The sequence below is a fragment of the Fukomys damarensis genome, unplaced genomic scaffold (assembly GCF_012274545.1).
Source record: "Fukomys damarensis isolate Sample0158 unplaced genomic scaffold, DMR_v1.0_HiC HiC_scaffold_8, whole genome shotgun sequence".
Classification (NCBI taxonomy): domain Eukaryota; kingdom Metazoa; phylum Chordata; class Mammalia; order Rodentia; family Bathyergidae; genus Fukomys; species Fukomys damarensis.
In genome coordinates this window covers 33,567,505-33,574,740 of record NW_022900920.1, presented here as the reverse complement: position 1 = coordinate 33,574,740, position 7,236 = coordinate 33,567,505, and positions in this window count along the sequence as shown.

Genomic DNA, 7,236 nt, shown 5'->3' with positions numbered 1-7,236 from the left:
AGGACTGGACAGAGCTCTTCCCGGGGGGCGGCCTCCAATCGCTTCCGGCTTCCTTGGAGCCTTCTGCATCAGCTCTAGAGCCGCCTCCCGGCTGAGGCTCTGCTCCTGCACTCAGCAGACACCTGAGAAGCCTCCATCAGGAAGCAGAGGTGAAGGCAGGATAGCGGGGTGGGCACCTGGGAGGAGAGGCAGGCAGGGAGTACGGCTGGACTCTGCAGAGGCTGCAGAACAAGAAGGAGCCACAGGAGGGGAGACACAGACAGAGCAGGGACACACGGGGGAGAAGGATTTTCTATCAACAAAACAGCAGGACAGATTCTGGCTGGTCTCTGGAAACATCTTCATCCGGTGCCTGAGGCCAACTCTGAGCTCCTTTTAGCTCATTACTGGCAATTAGTCCTCTGGGCCCAGCCTGGGGAGGGGCGCTGTTAGCTCCTGCTCCCCTGGACACACACCACACACCATGAATCACGCTGACGGCCTCCTCATCCCGCCCGCCTCGCTCTGCTCGGCGTGGAGGGGAGCACATGTTCCATGGACTCGTGCAGGAAGACATCACGGGTGGTGCAGAGCGTGATGCACACGTGCACGGGGACCGTGCGAGGGAGCAGGGGGTGTGTGCACTGCCGGAATGTGTGCGTGCGGGGCCGGTGGGGGAGGCTGTGCGGAGAGGAGAGGAGACTCGGGTGCACCTGCAGGGGACTCCATTCAAGTCCCAGGCACACGGCCTCCTGGCCTGCCTGGCTGATTCGGGGCTGGGCTTCAGGAGAGGCAGAGAAAGCAGGCAGCTCCTGGAGTCCCCACCAAGCTCCGCTGAGGAAGGGCTAGCCCTCGGGAAGCCCCTTTCACGGAAGTGGAAACTAGGGCTCCACTGGGGTGCATCCCGCAGCAGGGGGACACTCGTAATGTGTTCCTTGTCTCCAGCCCTTTGTTCACAGGCACTATAGCCCAACACTCCGTAGTAGAAATGCAGTGTGAGGCACCAAAGCAATTTAAAATTCTCTACTGGCTGTTTTTTATGCAAAGATAAAAGAAAATAGGAAAAATTATTTTTTTCAGTAATGAGAATTAAACCCAGAGCCTATGCACTGAGCTACATCCCCCACCCTTTTTTCTTTTTTATATTTGTATTTCAAAACAGCATCTTGTTAAGTTACCTGTGCTGGGCTCCAACTTGTGATCCTCCCACCTCAGCCTCCCAGAAGATTGGGATTACAGGTGTGCACCATCATGCTAGCTAGTAAAATTGACTTTAATAAAATATTTTATTTAGACCAGTATAGCCATCATAAGACCATTTCTTTTTTAATTAAAAAAATGTTTGTACTGGGGATTTAGCCCAGCGGTTCGGTGGCCTGCCTTGCAAGCGCAAGGACCTGAGTTCAATCCCCGGTACCAAAACAAAGAAGTAAATGTTTGGGAGCAAAACGTTTATTGGCACATTTTAGAAATACGTAATGATAACTCTCATCGTAGGGAATCTGTGCCGCTCCCCTCTTTTGAACCCTCTTACTCTCCCTGTATAGAAATGCTTTGTTTCCATTGTTTTCTTCTGTTTTCTTTTTTCCCTTGTCCCTTCCTTCATTTTCCCCTCCCGTATCCCCCTTCTCGTTTGAACATTGTCTTCCCATTTCCCAATATCTGTTATACATTTTAGTCCTTATTTCCACTTTCAGTTTCTCACACCAGACAAACAATGCAGTCTGATTTATTTCACTTGAGAGTTTAGTCTCAAGGTCCATCCATTTAGCTATAAGTGTCTCAAGCTCATCCTCCTTTATGGCACAGTAGTACTCCATTGTATTAAACCCCACATCTTCTTTATCCATTCATTGGCTGATGGGCATTTGGGTTGTTTCCAAGATTTAGCTATTACACATTATCCTGCTAAAAACGGGGGTGTGCATATATCCCTGTGATATGGTGCTTTTAATTCTTTCAGGAAGATACTAAGAAGGGGAATAGCTGGGTCAAATGGAACCTCTTGTTTAGTTTTGTTTGTTTGTTTGTTTGTTGAGACAGGGTATCCCTGTGTAGTTGAGACTGACCTGGAACTCACTGTGTTGCCCAGGCTGGTCTTCAACTCACAGCGATCCTCCTGCCTCAGCCTCCTAAGTGCTGGGATTACAGATTGCGCCACCACGCCCGGCTTGTTTTGTTTTTTTGAGGAATCTCCAAACTGATTTCCACAGTGGTTGCACCAGTCTGCACTCCCAGCAACAGTGGAGAAGGGTTCTTTTCTCACCATAGCCCCACCAGCATTTGTTATTGGTTGATTTCTTGATAGCAGCTATTCTTTTAGGAGCAAGGTGGAATCTCAGTGTTGTTTTTTGTATCTCTAGAATGATCAATGATGTTGAATATTTTTTCATACATTTATTTTTTGTCTCTACTTCTTCATCTGAGAAGTGTTTATTCATTTCAGATGCCCATTTTTGGTTAGGTCTTTAAATTGAGGGGGGTGTTTTTTGTTTTTTTTTTAGTTTTTATGTATAGTCTAGATAGTAGTCTTTCATCTAAGAAACAACTGGCAAAATCTTTTTCCTGCATACTGTGGGTTGTCTCTTCACTCTGTTGTGATTTCTCTTGCTGTGCAAAAGCTTTTTAATATGATGAGATCCCAGTTGTTGATTCTGTGTGATCAGAATTTTGTTCACAAAGTCTTCGCATACACCAGTGTCTTCAAGAGTTCTACCTATTCTGTCTTCCAGCAGATTGTTTCTGTTTTAATATTTAGATATTTGATCCATTGCAATTTTAGTTTAGTGCATGGTAAAATATATAGGTCTCGTTTTAACTTAGGCAAGTGGAAAGCCAGTTTTCCCAGCACCATTTATTAAAGAGACTATCTTTCTTCCAGTGAAGGTGTTTGGCTCCTTGTCAAAGATAAGGTAGCTGAGTGTGTCTGGAGTTGTTCCTGCATCTTCTAATCTATTCCACTGATCCTCAGGTCTTTTTTTTTTTTTTTTTTAATCACGGTTGCTTTTTAGTATAATTTCAATTCAGGGATTGTGATGGCCTGATGGATTGATTCACTGATGAGTTCTACAAGAAATTCAAAGAAAATCTAATGCTGCAACTTCTCAAACTCTTTAATGAAATTGAAAGGGAAGCAATACTCCCAAATTCATTCCTGGAAGCAAGCAAGCAGTACCCTAATAGCAAAACCAGAGAAAGACCCAACCAAAAAAAGGAAAAAAGAACTACAGGGCAATCTCCCTAATGAACATAGATGCAAAAGTCCTCAATAAGATACTGGCAAACAGAATGCAGCAAATCATCAAGAAGATTATACACCATGACCAAGCAGGACTCATCCAGGGATGCAGGGATGGTTCAATATATGCAAATAAATAAATGTGACACACTATATTAACAGAGCCAAGGACAAGGACTATATGATCACCTCAACAGATGCAGAAAGTGTTTGACATGTTCCAACACCCATTCATGATTTTTAAAAACCTACAAAAAATTGGAATCCATGGTCTTTATTTCAATCTGATAAAAGCTATCTATGACAAACCAACAGCCGACATCATACTAAATAGACAAAAAACTGAAAGCCTTCACTGTAAAATCAGGAATGAGACAAGCGTGTCCACTGTCACCACTCTCGTTCAATACAGCTTGAAAACACTAGCCAGCACAATTAGATAAGAGAAAGAAATAAAATGAATGAGGATAGGAAAGGAAGAAATCAAATATCATTATTTGTGGATGGCATACTTTACATAGAAGATCCCCAAAAGATTTCTAGATTTAATAACCAAACTCAGTAGCATAGCTGGATACAAAGTCAACACTCAAAAATCAATACCCTTCCTGTACTCAAATAACAAACTCACTGAGAGGGAAACTAGGGAAATAACACCCTTCACAATAGCATCCAAAAAAATGAAATACCTAGAAATCAATCTAATGAAGGAAGTAAAGACCTCTACATTGAAAACTGTAGCGCTCTGAAAAAGGAGATTGAAGAGGATATCAGAAAATGGAAAGATAGCCCTTGTTCTTGGGAAGGAAGAACCAAGATATTGAAAATGGCCATATTTCCAAAATTGTTACACAGATTTAATGCAATCCGGATCAGAATTTCAACAGCATATCTCACATAGAGAAAACAATCCTAAAATTCTCTTGGAAGCAGAAGAGACGTAGAATAGAAAAGGTGATTCTGGGTTTGGACACCATTTCAATATGTAATCAATTTGTAAAAGTGTTCCAGCTGGGCATGGTGGTGCACACCTATAATTCTAGCACTTGGAGCGTTGAGACCGGAGGATGACCTCAAGTGGGAGGCCAGACTGGGCTACATAGTGCGTTCGGGGCCAGTCTGAACTGCATAGTGAGACCCTGTCTCAAAAAACAACAAAAAAATTAAGCATAAACAAGACATTTTATACTTTTTCCTATACTACATCTTTTCAATCTCACATGTACGTTTCATTTACAGCACATCTCCACGTAGACTAGCCACATCTCCAGAACACAGGAGACATGGGTGGCAGGGGACCGCCACATTGGAGTGGGCCTGGCCTGGTTGTTCCCCACAAGCTGATATGCATTGCTAAGGGCTGGTGGTGAGCAGGACAAGCCAGGCTTGACTCCGTGGGCTCTGTGCACTCACTGTGCCTCAGACCCTACCCCTGCAGAGTCTTCAGGCTTCCCTGCTCACCAACAGCACCCAGGCCCTGTCCCAACTGTCGCAGCCTAGACACAGGCTCAGTGCAGAGTCCTGGCCTGGGGAGTTCTTCCTCTGGTCTCATCTGGGGCACTCCATTCTCATGTGTGCCCCTCCCTTCTTCATCTGGGAGACTGTGGGAGCCGAGAATGGCAGGGAGTGGGAGAGCTGGGGACCGGCTGGTGGGACAAAGCCTGGAAAAGCCCTGGACTGAGGAAGGGCAGTGAACAGGAAGCAGCCACAGAGCATCAGTGAAATTTCCAGAAGGCAGATTTTCAGCACACTGGCCCTCTGGTCCTTTCAAGTTTCAGTCTCCTCGTCCTCTTGGACTTCTGGGGCCCACTTAGACTACTCCCGGTTCACACGTCCCTTTCCTTCCCTCAGACTCAGCCTCTCTTTACCCCCCATCCTGGCCCTGGCGGTCTCTGGCTCTCTCCCCTCTGCCCTTCGCCCCCTACTCACTTCCTGTCCCCACATGTCCTCTTCCTGGACCCCAGCCCAGGATGCTAGGACCTGGAGTGATGGGAGAGCAGGCTCTGCACGGGTGTGAGCCCTCAGCCGCAGGTCTCCCCTCCCCTCCCGCCCCTCCCCCACGGGGCTGCCGTGATTCCACAGTCTCAGGCTTGAGGGTCTCGGGCCCCTCACTAATGTAAGGTTATTGTAATTGATATGAAGGTAATTGATAATGTGTTACGGTGAATAATGTCTTCAATTTTCTGCTAAATCCCATTTTTGTAGCCATCTGGGCTCCTCCAACTGCCCCCCTGGGACGCTGGGTAATAGAGAGTAATTATTCTCAAGTCATTTACTTTTTCAAAGTGTTTAGTGCTTATCTGTTTTACAATTAAAATGGAAACGACCCTGATTCACTTCCTTTCTTTTTTATTTAAATAGCACCCACCCACCCCCACATACCCCCAGCACACACTCTTAGTCACACACAACCACACTAGCACACAACTCTCCAACATACACACAGTGTGTGTGTGTGTCCACATTCAAAGATACAAAAACACATGCACATTTTCTTTGTCAGTCTTACAAAAAAACACACATGTGCAAGCTTAGCTCAGACCAGGGCTCAACCCCAGTGCCCAGACAGGCCAAACCTGTGGCCATTTCTCCTGGGGTAAGTGGGAGGCCTGGGGTGGGCATTGTCGGAGTGGTCAAGAGGAAGAGTCACCTTGGAGAGAAGTCTGAGTGTGCAAGGTTGTGACAGAACCTGGGTTTGCACCTGAGTATGCTCTGAATGCATAGTTCTTACCAGGCTACAACTGTGGACTGAAAGGAGCACTGTGAGAGCAAATTCATAGCTTTGCTGCCGTGTTCAAATGTGAGTCATTGGTGTGAGCAAGTGTGTCTAGAGAGGTGTTCACACCCAGTTGCACGCTGATGAAAGCCCCTGGCTTGCAGCCCCAGCTGGTACATGAGATTCTTAGCAGTGAGGTGAAACCAAACCCACAGTCTCTCTGAGATGGCCCAGGACCCTGAAACTGAACACACTTCGTGGCCACTGAAAATGCCCCAGTCTTCTGTGGTGGACCGGAACCGTCCACCCTCCTAGCTCCTCCAGGAGCCTTTCTTCCTGCCCAGGACCCTCTGTCCTCCGGCTGACCTCGCCGCCACGCCTCAGAGGCCCTCAGGAGCCCTGGCTGGAGGTGACAGCTTCCTCCTGCCTTGGCTGGCCCCACGAGAGGCCACCAACGTCACCCAGGGTGGGGCTCCTCTGAGTGTCTCTCTCCTAGGGAGGACATCATATGCGTGCTCAGCGACCTGTGGAGTGCCGGTTCAAGGAATGGGCTCCCATTTTCCAGATGGAGAAACCGAGGCACTGTACGGCCCCTGCACCTGCAAGTCTGGAGGGCTCGTCCCTGCTCACCCCGCACACCTTCTGGAAAAGGCCTCAGGTTTGTATTTTTTAAAAGTGTTTATGTCTGCAGTGCATAACGATCGCGTTCGCCGTGGGGAGTGCTGCCTTCTCAGCCTGCCTTGGCCGCTTCCTAGCCAAAGGCTGCTGCCGTCTTCCCGCATGGGGCTGCTTCCAGCTCGCCCCGCGCTGCGCTGCGCTCCTGCGCTGCGCACCCGGCACCCCGGCCTCTCCCTGACTCGGGCCCCTCTACCCTCGCAGAAAAGTAAACACTTAATTTTTTTGCTGTTAACAGATTTAATGTTCATTTGTTGGTAGCCCAGGGGCAGGAGCGCGTGACATTTCGAATAATTGTTGTTTCGGGGGGTATCCTCTGGAGGGAAGGGGAAAGTGCGGAGGAGATTTAAGCAAATGACTGTGTCAGCTCCTGTTTACTCCTGACGGCCTCGCGCGGGCGGGCGCCGGCCTGACACTTAATTTTTTTGCTGTTAACAGATTTAATGTTCATTTGTTGGTAGCCCAGGGGCAGGAGCGCGTGACATTTCGAATAATTGTTGTTTCGGGGGGTATCCTCTGGAGGGAAGGGGAAAGTGCGGAGGAGATTTAAGCAAATGACTGTGTCAGCTCCTGTTTACTCCTGACGGCCTCGCGCGGGCGGGCGCCGGCCTGTGCGCGGCGGGATCCC